This window comes from Scyliorhinus canicula, chromosome 11 (genome assembly GCF_902713615.1).
Source record: "Scyliorhinus canicula chromosome 11, sScyCan1.1, whole genome shotgun sequence".
Classification (NCBI taxonomy): domain Eukaryota; kingdom Metazoa; phylum Chordata; class Chondrichthyes; order Carcharhiniformes; family Scyliorhinidae; genus Scyliorhinus; species Scyliorhinus canicula.
This window is the reverse complement of record NC_052156.1, coordinates 50,847,962-50,860,036: the sequence shown is the minus strand read 5'-3', so window position 1 is coordinate 50,860,036 and position 12,075 is coordinate 50,847,962. Positions and strand designations below refer to the sequence as shown.

The following is a 12,075-nucleotide window of genomic DNA, read 5'->3' as shown; positions in this document are numbered from 1 at the left end:
CTTTAACCCTGTATTCAGCATTCAAATTCGACCTTTCAAAATGAATCACTTCACATTTATCAAGGTTGAACTCCATCTGCCACTTCTCAGCCCAACTCTACATCCTGTCAATGTCCTGTTGTAACCTGCAACAACCCACAACATTAACTACAACTCCCCCAACCTTCGTGTCATCGGCAAACTTACTAACCCACCCTCCCACTTCCTCATCCATATCATTTATAAAAACGACAAAGAGCAGAGGTCCCTGAACAGATCCTGTGGGACACCACTGGTCACTGACCTCCAGGCGGAATACTTTCCATCCACTACCACTCAATGTCTTCTTTCAGCCAGGCAATTCTGTATCCAGACAGCCAAATTTCCCTGTATCCCATGCCCCCTAACTTTCTGAATGAGCCTACCATGGGAACCTTATCAAATGCCTTACTGAAATCCATATATACTACATTCACTGCCCGACCTTCAGCAGTGTGTCTCGTCACATCCTTAAAGAATTCAATGAGGTTTGTGAGGCATGACATGCCGCCCAGAAAGCCATGCTGACTATCTTTAATCAAACTATCTTTTTCTAAATAATCATAAATCTTATCTCTCAGAATCCTTTCCAATATTTTGCTCACCACAGACGTAAGACTGATGGGTCTGTAATTCCCTGGGATTTTCCTATTGCCTTTCTTGAACAGGGGAACAACATTTGCCTCCCTCCAATCATCCAGTACTACTCCAGTAGAGAGTGAGGACGCAAAGATCATCACCAACGGCACAGCAATCTCCTCACTCGCTTCCCATAGTAACCTTGGGTATATCCCGTCAGGCCCAGGGGACTTATCTATCCTGATGCTTTTCAAAATTTCCAGCACATCCTCCTTCTTAATATCAACCTGTCAGAGTCCATTAACCTGGTTCACACTGTTCTCATGAGCAACAAGGTCCCTCTCTCCAGTGAATACTGAAGCAAAGTATTCATTTTGGGCCTCCCCCATCTCCTCCGACTCTAGGCACAAGTTCCCTCCACTATCCCTGATCGGCCCTACTCTCACTCTGATTATCCTCTTATTTCTCACTTATGTGTAGAACGCCTTGGGGTTTTCCCTAATCCTTCCCGCCAGGGCTTTTTCATGCCTCTTCTAGCTCTCCTCAGTCCATTTTTGAGTTCCTTCCTGGCTACCTTGTAACCCTCTAGAGCCGAGTCAGATCCTTGCTTCCTCAACCTTACGTAAGCTTCCTTCTTCCTCTTGACTAGAAGTTCCACTTCTCTTTTCATCCAAAGCTTCTTCACCTTACCATTCCTTCCTCGTCTCGTGGGACAAAACTATTCAGCACTCGCAGCAAGTGCTCCTTAAACAATCCCCACATTACTGTTGTGCATTTCCCCAAGAACAATTGTTCCCACTTTATGCTCCTCAGCTCCTGTCAAATAGCAATATAATTTCCCCTCCCCCAATTAAATACCATCCCATGCTGTGTGTTCCTATCCCTCTCAATGCCTCTGGTAAAGGTCAAGGGGTTGTGGTCACTGTCACCAAAATGCTCTCCCACCGAGACATCTGACACCTGGCCTGGTTCGTTGCAGAGCACCAAGTCCAATATGGCCTCTCCCCTAGTCGGCCTATCTGCATATTGAGTCAGGAATCCTTCCTGTACACATTTGACAAAATCTGCTCCATCCAAATTATTTGCACTAAGGAGGTTCCAGTCAATATTAGGGAAGTTGAAGTCACCCATGACAACTATTACTTCTGCACTTTTCCAAGATCTGCCACCCAATCTGTTCCTCCATCTCTCTGCTGCTATTGGGGGGTCTATAGAAAACTCCCAATAAAGTGACTGCTCCTTTCTTGTTTCCGACTTCCACCCATACTGACTCAGTAGATAAACCCTCCTCAGCTACCTCCTTTTCTGCAGCTGTGATGCACTCCCTAATTAACAGTGCCACTCCCCCTCCTCTTTTACCTTCCTCCCTATTCTTCTGAAATATCTAAACCCCGGAACATCTAACAACCATTCCGGCCCCTGTGAAATCCATGTCTCCGTAATGGCCACAACATCGTAGTTCCAAGTACTGATCCATGCTCTAAGTTCATCTCCCTTATTCCTGACACTCCTTGCATTGAAACAGACACACTTTAACCCATTCCACTGAGTGCAACTTTGCCCCATCAACTGTCTATCCCTCCTCACAGACTTGCTGCATACTATTTCTGCCCGTTCAACAGCTACCCTATCCTCTGATCCATAGCTCTGGTTCCCATCCCCCTGCCAAACTAGTTTAAACCCTTCCGAAGAGCTCTAGCAAACCTCCCACCCAGGATATTGGTGCTCCTGCAGTTTAGGTGCAATCTGCCCTTCATGTACAGGTCCCACCTTCCCCAGATGATCCCAATGATCCACATATCTGAAGCCTTCCCTCCTGCACCAGCCCTGTAACCACGTGTTCAGCTGCACTCGCTCTCTGTTCCTTGTCTCACTTGCACGTGGCACCGGTAGCAATCCTGAAATCACTACTCTGCTTCTCCTGCTCTTTAACTTCCAACCAAACTCCTTAAAATCACTTTTTAAATCCTCATCCCTTTTCTTAGCTATGTCGTTGGTGCCTATGTTCACCACAACTTCTGGCTGCTCCCCCTCCCCCTTAAGAATCCTGTAGACTCGATCCGAGACATTCCTGGCACTGGCACCCGGGAGGCAACTTACCTTCCAGGAGTCTTGCTCGCGACCACAGAATGTCCTATCCATTCCCCTAACCATTGAGTCTCCTATCACTATTGCTTTTCTATTCTCCCCCCTTCCCTTCTGAGCCACAGAGCCAGACTCAGTGCCTGAGACCTGGCCGCTAGGTCACCCCCCCCCCCCCAAACAACATCCAAAATGGTATACTTGTTTTGAAGGGGAACGGCCACGAGGGATCCCTGCACTGTCTGCCCATTCGTTTTCCTTCCCCTGACTGTAACCCAGCTACTCTTGGGTGTGGCTACCTCCCTGTAGCTCTTCTCTATCACCCCCTCTGTCTCCCAGATGATCCGAAGTTCATCCAGCTCCAGTTCCCTAACACGGTCTCTGAGGAGCTGGAGTTTGGTGCACTTCCCACAGGTGTAGTCAGCGGGGACAGAGGTGGTATTCCTCACTACCCACATCCTACAGGAAGAGCATGCAACTGCCATAGCCTCCATCCCCTCTGATTTTATAGAATGTAGCTGCCCTGTGAACCAACTGGACTCCGCCCTCCGACTCTGCTCCCAGTCAGCTGCACTCTCTGTAAATTCCCGGCTCCCTTCTCGCTCTTTGAGGAAATGAAATGAAAGGAGCACCTTGATCCCGCCTCACCTAACTCCCTCAGTCACCAAACACTCACTGTAGCACTTAAATGCACCCAAATTCAGCACTCAGTGCACGCAAAGTCAGCACTGTAATCTGGCTCATCGTTATACTGTGTGACTAGCCTATGAAAACTGGCCTAATCCTATTAATTGATTAACAAGTTCCAGCTGCAAGTAGCTACAAGTAGAACCTCTGTTTAAAGCTGATTGAAAACTCACCTTCTTCTAAACCCAAACAGTAACTTTTAAGTTAATTAACTAAATAAAAGAAAGACTAGACATCAGATAGCAGTAAAAACATGAGCTCCCATTAAATCACATTGACAACATACATGAAACGCCCATGAATTTATAATGTCCATGTGACTTAAAGAATTCTTGTATTTTTGCCGCTTTTTGATGATGAAATGCTGGAAACTGGTCAATTTGGCCACAAGGCTTTTGGTAATCTCTGATCAATCTTGGTCTTCTGTCGAAATACTAAACTAATTGCAAAGTGGCTACACCACTGAAATCTTTGGAACTCAAGAGTTCTGTTTGGCCTACTTAAGTGCGTACATACAAATTGCATTTCTGTTGAAGATGTAACCATTCCAATGATTTTCACTGACCCATCCTGATACATGCTTTTCAAGATTAGGCCAGAGACTGATTCCAATTCTGATGGGGCACTTGGCGTTGGGCACCTTCATCAGGGCATATTTGTTTCTGCGCTAGCTTTTCTTTAACACAGAATTTTTTCGCTAAATCACTATTATTCGATGAGTTGGCAAATGTTACAACTTTTAGCTTGAAAACAGCTTTGTACTTCAGTCTTTTGGTTGGCGGACCCGTTTCTGTTCATCACTTGTCATGCTCACAGTATCAGGTATGTAAAATATGCATTTCTGCGGTGAAAACTAGTTACTGATTACGAATGTGAAGATGGCATTTTGTAGCTGGAAAAGGGGTCAAGTTACTTGCCACGTATATGTAAAACAAAAACATGTTTTTTGTGCCGAGGAATGGGGTTGCCTTACACATTGGGTCAACTTGTCCGCTGCAGTCCATGGCTTATGTTATTTTTCTCAGGGTGTCAGTGTTGTCCTGCTATTTTTTCAAGATTCAAAACCTAGAATTATCCAATGGGCATACATTTAATTTTCTTCAAACATGTGCCTAATTTACATATTGTATACGGTGACCTGTACACCGGATTCCTATCCATGTTTAGGAAATGGTGTCTGCCTACCACTCAAGTTGTTACTGAAAAACTGGCATTTAAGTAAAAGAATCTGGTTCAAGAGATAAATAATGTAAGCCTGGATGTATTGAATGTAAGAAATCAAAGGGTAGCTTTCCTGTATGGGATATATTGATAGCGGGGGCAAAGGTGGTGTAGAATCCACACAATGATCACAAGGAACGAAGTGTTGAATGCAAAAATAATGCTTTATTAATACGTACATATAACTAGTCTATTCCCCAAAGGGTCTCCCGCCGCGATGCACACTCAGGTCAGGCTTTTTATGCTCAATGGGCTCCCCTAGTTGAGGGTGAAGCCCTGATACATTACCGAGGGAGTTAGTACTCGGTAGAGATTACGGGGAACCAGATAGTTAGCACCCTGTAACCTCTTGGCGGTTGTAACACTCCCCACCCTAAGTCCTGAGTGACATCTGTATTTGTGGACTGGCACAAGGGCCCCTTTGCTTTCCTTGCCTGGGATTGGTGCTCAGTTGTTGTCTGGGGGGTCCGGAGGCGTATACGGGACAAGGGATCAACGTGGATCACTGGGGTGGAGCCATGCAGCTGGGTTTGGCATGGGGAACCCGGTCGGTGGCCTCTGCCGGTGGATGAATCGCCATGTCAGAGACAGACGGGTCCGCATCCGCCATCTCGGCGTCCTAGAGCCATGACCGATGGGGCCGGGGGCATTGGTGGCAGCGGAGGAGGGGGGAATAAGTGGAACCTGTGTATCCAGGAACAATGCGGCAGATCAGGGACACTGCCTGAGCAGGTGGCCCATGTGCTTCTTCAACTCGTGGTCTTGCACTCGTACTTTGTATGAGACCAGCCCGGTCTGCGACTGTACCACACCTGGAATCCATGTGGTGCCGTTGCCAAAGTTCTGGACATGCACTGAGACACCCGGTGAGGAATGTTTTAGGGGTGTATGCCTGATCACGTCCGCCTCGGACCTGTCTTGCCTGCGACGGGCCTTCCTGCAAATGTCCAGGAACACCAAACTCAGCCAAGTGCGGAGGTGGCAGTCCATTAGTAATTCGGATGGTGCGACCCCCATCGTGGCATGCAGCGTGGTTCACTAACAGAAAAGGAACTTGACTAACTGCGTCTCCAAAAGTTCCATCCTTGTCTCCAGTATAGAATCCGCACAGATTGATCACCAGGAACGAAGGGTAGGATGCATAAATAAAGTTTTTAAAATACGTACATCTAACTACTCCACTCCGCGAAGGGTCTCCCGTCCCGACCTACACTCAGGTCGGGGTTTAATACTCAATGGGCTCCCCTCGTTTAGGGTTATGCCCCGCCGCATTCCTATTCGGTGGAGGTCACGGGGAACCGGATGGACCCTTTGACCTTGGTGGAGCTTGTAACAGGTATTGTAGTGGTATTATCATTGGATTAGTAATCCAAAGACCCAGGGTAATGTCTTGGGACAGGGGTTCAAATCCCACCATGGCAGATGGTGAAATTTGATTTTTATAAAAATCTGGAATTAAAACCAATGAAACATTTTGATTGTTGTAAAATCCAATCTGGTTCACTTAATGTCAGGCAAATATTTGCAGTCCTTATCCGGTTGGCCTACGTGACCCACAGCAATGTGGTAGATTCTTAAATGCCCTGTGAAATGGCCCAGCAAGTCACTCAGTTCAAGGGCAATTAGGGATGGCAATAAATAATGGTCCAGTAAGGGATGCCCATTGCCAATGAATAATCAACATTCTATGGCTTTCAACAGTATACTACAATGTATAGTCATTTGGAAATGGTCTTTGCAGGCAGATAACTAGCTGGGGGATAGAATTACTAGAATAACAGCTATCAAGTTCCAAAAATTGCTATCCAGCAATTGTAAACTGAATATTTGTTAACTTTTCTTTTATTTTGTTCTGGTTATTTCAATTTATAAAAAATATCTTTTCACAGAGTTAAGTCGTGTGTCCAGGGTGCACCCATAGGCCATGGTTTTCTTTGCCTAATCGGCACAGACGTGGTTAGTTGTCAGAAAACGCTGAGCGCGTTTCCCAGCGATGTCAAACCAGGAACTAATTGTCCCCTCCACTGTCAATAGCAGGCCACGTTTCCCACCAAAAAACATCGAGAACATTATTAGCATGCATTTGTATTTCAGTATTGTGGCCACAGTCCAAAGTCAACCCTCCTCCACCACCCCCTATCAAATTTAAATGCCATGTGAGTGTGAATGGAGAATGGCGTGATTTACAGCTGCTTGTAAAAGACATGCAGCTGGGACCTGAACTCTGAGGAAAACCCAGAGGTGAGTTCACACTGCTCATCACAATGCTCACGAGGAATCCCAATAGGAATACAAGGAAGTGGCGCTGTGGATTCATGGGGGTGGCCACAAGCAGGTGTCCACAATGGCTTCTTTGTGGCTGACTTTCAGTGTGGTGCTGGGGCAAGAGCTGCAGCAAGGCAGCGCAGACTGAAGAGCGTGGAAGGTTGCACACAAACATATTACTACAGAGCGTTGCGGGGTGGGAAACAAAGCAGCCAAATGTTGAAAAATGTAGGCTCTGCCGTAGCTGACACCAGCATAAACTCAATTGACAAGCTGAAAGTTCGGCTCGTGAAGCTATTATGCGCACCCAAACAACACTAATTCCTGAGGCTGCCAATGATTGCTCCTCTAGTTTTAATCTCTAATCTCTCAGGTGCAGACTTCAAATGAGTTTTACGGGGCAGCAGAACCACCGGGTGTCTGGGTAAGGTTCAGGATTCCCTTGGGAAAAGTGGGCATGGAACACTCGCTGTGGGTAGCACTCTGAACCCCTAGCATTGTTGGCATGTAGGCATTAAACATTTACCCTTCTGGTCCAATGAGACCATGCAGCCTTGGAGTGCAGGCTACGATAATGCTGACACCTGAGAAGAGAGCTCAGGATGTAGTGGAATGGCTGAAGCTGTTATCACTTGGTAATTGAGTGCGGAGCAGACTTTGGGTGGGATTGTGGTGAACCTTCATGTTCACTGGACACTAGAGGCTGGATTCTCCGCCCCGCCGCACCACATTTCTGCCCTGACCCGACAGCGGGATTCTCCGTTATGCCGGCCAGTCAATGGGGTTTCCCATTGTGGGGCAGCCCCATGCCGTCGGGAAACCACCGGGTGCTGGCAAAACAGAGCATCCCGCCGGTGGAGAAACCCGCCCATGGTATCCATTTGGTGACCACGACTCTCTGGAATCCATAAAGGGGCCTTGAGACGCAGCCTCAGGTGATGACTTGACCAAGAGTGGCCCTTGTGAGACAAATGCTGACCTTCGTATCTCTCACGTCGATGCTGTAGTGAGGAGATCATCAGAAAGATGGAGCCTGGTGTTATTGCAGCCTGCATCATTGCTTATTGGATTGGATTTGATAATTATCACGTGTACAAAGGTACAGTGAAAAGTATTTTTCTGCGAGCAGCTCAACAGATCATTAAGTACATGGGAAGAAAAGGAAATAAAAGAAAATACATAATAGGGCAACACAAGGTACACGATGTAACTAGATCACACTGGCATCAGGTGAAGCATACAGGGGTGTAGTGTTATGAGGTCAGTCCATAAGAGGGTCGTTTACGAGTCTGGTAACAATGGGGAAGAAGCTGTTTTTGAGTCTGTTCATACGTGTTCTCAGACTTTTGTATCTCCTGCCCAATGGAAGAAGTTGGAAGAGTGAGTAAGCCGGGTGGGAGGGGTCTTTGAAATGAAATTAAATGAAATGAAAATCGCTTATTGTCACAAGTAGGCTTCAAATGAATTTACTGTGAAAAGCCCCTAGTCGCCACTTTCCGGCTCCTGTTCGGGGAGGCTGGTACGGGAATAATGCTGCCCGCTTTCCCTGGGCAGCGGGAGGTGTAGATGGAGTCAATGGATGGGAGGCAGTTTTGTGTGATGGACAAGGCTGTATTCATGACTCTCTGTAGTTTCTTGCGGTCCTGGGTCGAGCGGTTGCCATACCATGCTGTGATGCAGCCAGAAAGGATACTTTCTATGGTGCATCTGTAAAAATTGGTAAGAGTTAATGTGGACATGCCGAATTTCCTTATTTTCCTGTGAAAGTATAGGAGCTGTCGTGCTTTCTTGTTGTGCTTTCTTGGTGGTAGCGTTGATGTGGGTGGACCAGGACAGATTTTTGAAGATTTGTACCCCTAGGAATTTGAAACTGCTAAACATCTCCACCTCAGTCCCGTTAATGCTGACAGGAGTGTGTATAGTACTTTGCTTTCTAAAGTCAACGACCAACTCTTTAGTTTTGCTGGCATTGAGGGATAGATTGGTGTCGCTGCACCACTCCACTAGGTAGAAAGTAATATTATTATTATTATTTTCTCAATCTCCCTCCTGTATTCTGACTCGTCATTACTCGATATCCAGTCCACTATGGGCGTATTGCCAGCAAACTTGTAGATGGTGTTGGAAACAAATTTTGCCACGCAGTCATGTACTTTTGCCACACAGTCATGTGTGTACAGGGAGCATAGTAGGGGGCTAAGTAACGCAGCCTTGCGGGGCCCCGGTATTGAGTACTAATGTGGAGGAGGTGTTGTTTATTCTTTTTGTTTGTGGTCTTTGAGTTAAAAAGTCGAGGATCCAGTTGCAGAGTGAGGAGCCAAGCCCTAGGTGTTAGAGCTTTGATATGAGCTTGACTGGGATTATGGTGTTGAAGGCGGAGCTGTAGTCAATAAAAAAGAGTTTGATGTAGGAGTCCTTGTTGTCGAGATGCTCTAGGGATGAGTGTAGGGCCAGGGAGATGACGTCTGCTGTGGACCAGTTGCAGTGGTATGCGAATTGCAGTGGATCAAGGCGTTCTGGCAGTATGGAGGTGATGAGCTTTATGACCAACCTCTTGAAGCACTTCATTACGACTGAAGTCAGGGCCACCGGACGGTAGTCATTGAGGCATGTTGCCTGGATTTTCTTTGGCACCGGTTATGATGGTGGCCGTCTCAAAGCAGGTGGGAACTTTGGAACGGAGTAGGGATAGGTTAAAGATGTCCGTGAACACCTCTACCAGCTGGCCTGCACAGGCTCTGAGTGCACAACCAGGGATCCGTCCTGACCCGTCGCCTTCTGAGGGTTTACTTTCAGGAAAGCCGATCTGACTTCGGAAGCTTTGACGGTGGGTATGGTTGTGTTATGGGCTGCTGGGGCACTCAACAGCGGATCGTTGGTTTCCTGCTCGAACCAAGCATAGAATGTATTGAGTTCATCGGGGAGGGGTGCGACGCTGTTGGAGATACTGCTCGGCTTCGCTTTGTAGCCCGTTATGTTATTTAGGCGTTGCCACAACCACCAGGAGTCTGTAATGCAAGTCTGTGACTCTAGCTTGGTCTGATATTGTCTCTTGGCATCTCGGATGGCTTTGCGGAGGTCACACCTGGATTTCTTGTATCGGTCATGGTTGCCTGACTTGAACGCCTCAGACCTGTCCTTCAGTAGCGAGTCAATCTCGCAATTGAGCCATGGTTTCCAGTTGGGGAACGTACGTACTTCTTTCTATGGCACGCAGTCGTCCACACATTTGCTGATGAAGTCTGTGACGGTGGTGGCAAACTCATTTAAGTTGGTCGCTGAGTTCTTAAATATGGACCAGTCCACTGTCTCCAAGCAGTCTCGTAGGAGCTCTTCTGTTTCCTCGGACCAGCACTGCACTACCTTCTTAGCTGGATTCTGCCGCTTGAGTTTCTGCCTGTGTGCCGGGAGAAGGAGCACCGCCTTATGGTCTGATTTCCCAAAGTGCGGTTGGGGGATGGAATGGTAGACGCCCTTGATTGTTGAGTAGCAGTGGTCAAGAGTGTTGTCGCCCCTGGTGGGACAGGAGATGTGCAGGTGGAATTTTGGTAGTACATTCTTGAGGTTGGCCTTGTTGAAGGCTCCCGGAAACAATGAACAAGGCCTCCGGGTGTTCTGTTTCGTAGTTGTTTATAACTGTGTACAGTTCGTCCAGCGCCTTCTTCACTTCTGCCTGGGGTGGGATATAGACTACGGTGGCTTCTTCCAGAGCTTTACTGGGGACGAAACAAGCCTCTACCTATATATGCATCCAGGGAGGTCACAGACATAATTTTTGCCAAGGCGCACAAATTTGTCACCTTTGACAGAGATTGGGCGAATGAATCAGCAAGTCCCAGCACTGAGATTCCCAGTATCCATACGTGCGGGGTACCATCAGCTGCAATCATGTGGCTCTAATATCTCCCTGTCAATAGCAGTCCAATGTGTCAACTGCAAAGGCTTTCATTCGCTCAATGTTCAGCTGCTCTGTGACTATGCAGGTTTGCGGCAGATACCCTAGAAGCATCTAGAACTCTTATATCCTCACTAGGTCTCAGATCCTTGACATCTTGAGGGTCCACACAAACTGGAGGGTTGGCCACGTGGCTGCTGACACCTATGCGTTAGAAGGTACAATGATGCTCATGCTAAATTCCCGACTTTACCACTGTGGCATTACAGTTACTTTCACTGTCACTGGCAATGGATGTCCTCCCAAGTTCCCATGGTGCCAAATCCTGCAGAATGTGGCATATGAAAGTGACCAGTTGCTTTGACATATGTACATTATTGGGATCCTGAAAATAATGTACCTCATCAGATCTGGTGGAGCACTCAAGTCCACTCCTCAGAAGGTGTCGTGCATCATCATAGTGATGCAAAGCAGAGCCGGCCTGGATAAGGAGGGGATGTAAGAGACACATATCAATCCATAGAATCCCTACAGTGCATTCGGTCCATCGAGCCTGCACCAAACCTCTGAAAGAGCATCCTACCTAGGCCCACTTCAGCAAAGGTAATGCCGTTGAATGTCATGGGGCGATGGTTAGATTCTCTTTCATTGGAGATTACCTGGCACTTGTGTGGCACAAATGTTACTTTGTCAACGCAAGCCTGGATATTATCCAGGTCTTGCTGCATTTGGACTGCTTCAATATCTGAGGAATTGCGAATGGCGCTAAACATTGTACAGTCAACAGCAAATATCCCCACCTCTGACCTTATGATGAAAGGAAGGTCTTTGGTGAAGTAGCTGAAGATGGTTGGACCCAAGACACTACTGATTAGGCATTAAAAAATGTTTTGTTCTTGAGTACTGAAACACAAAAATTACGAAAAGTCTAAATTATAGGAAAAAAAGATATGGACATAATTTATTGAATTTCTACCTGACAATTAGGCTCAAGATTATTAAAACATACTTGAATATATTTTTATCAAAGAACGTGGGCGCAATGTGGCCGATAGAAGCCGGGAGACCCCACTCGCGGGATTTACCCGGCTTGCAATGTCTCGTGTGATCCAACGCGATCTCACAAGGCGTTGTGATGGAAATCCTGCCCATTGTGGGCGGCATCACTTTTTGGATGATTTGCAGAAAAGAGCAGGATAGCTAGGCTCACTGTAATATGCAGATTCCTGAGGCACCCGAGGCATTGGGATCTATCCCCCAGGAGAGCTCAGGCGAGCACCGTTCTGTATTGGTCTCCATAAATATGGACCAGACTGAATGGCACTCGT

At 47.0% G+C, this 12,075-nt stretch overlaps 1 protein-coding gene across 3 annotated transcripts in view; it reads left to right on the top strand.

Moving 5' to 3' along the window:
- The window catches only part of adamts9 (ADAM metallopeptidase with thrombospondin type 1 motif, 9), a 404,749-nt gene that overhangs the window by 42,986 nt on the left and 349,688 nt on the right, over window positions 1-12,075 (top strand). The window lies entirely within an intron of this gene.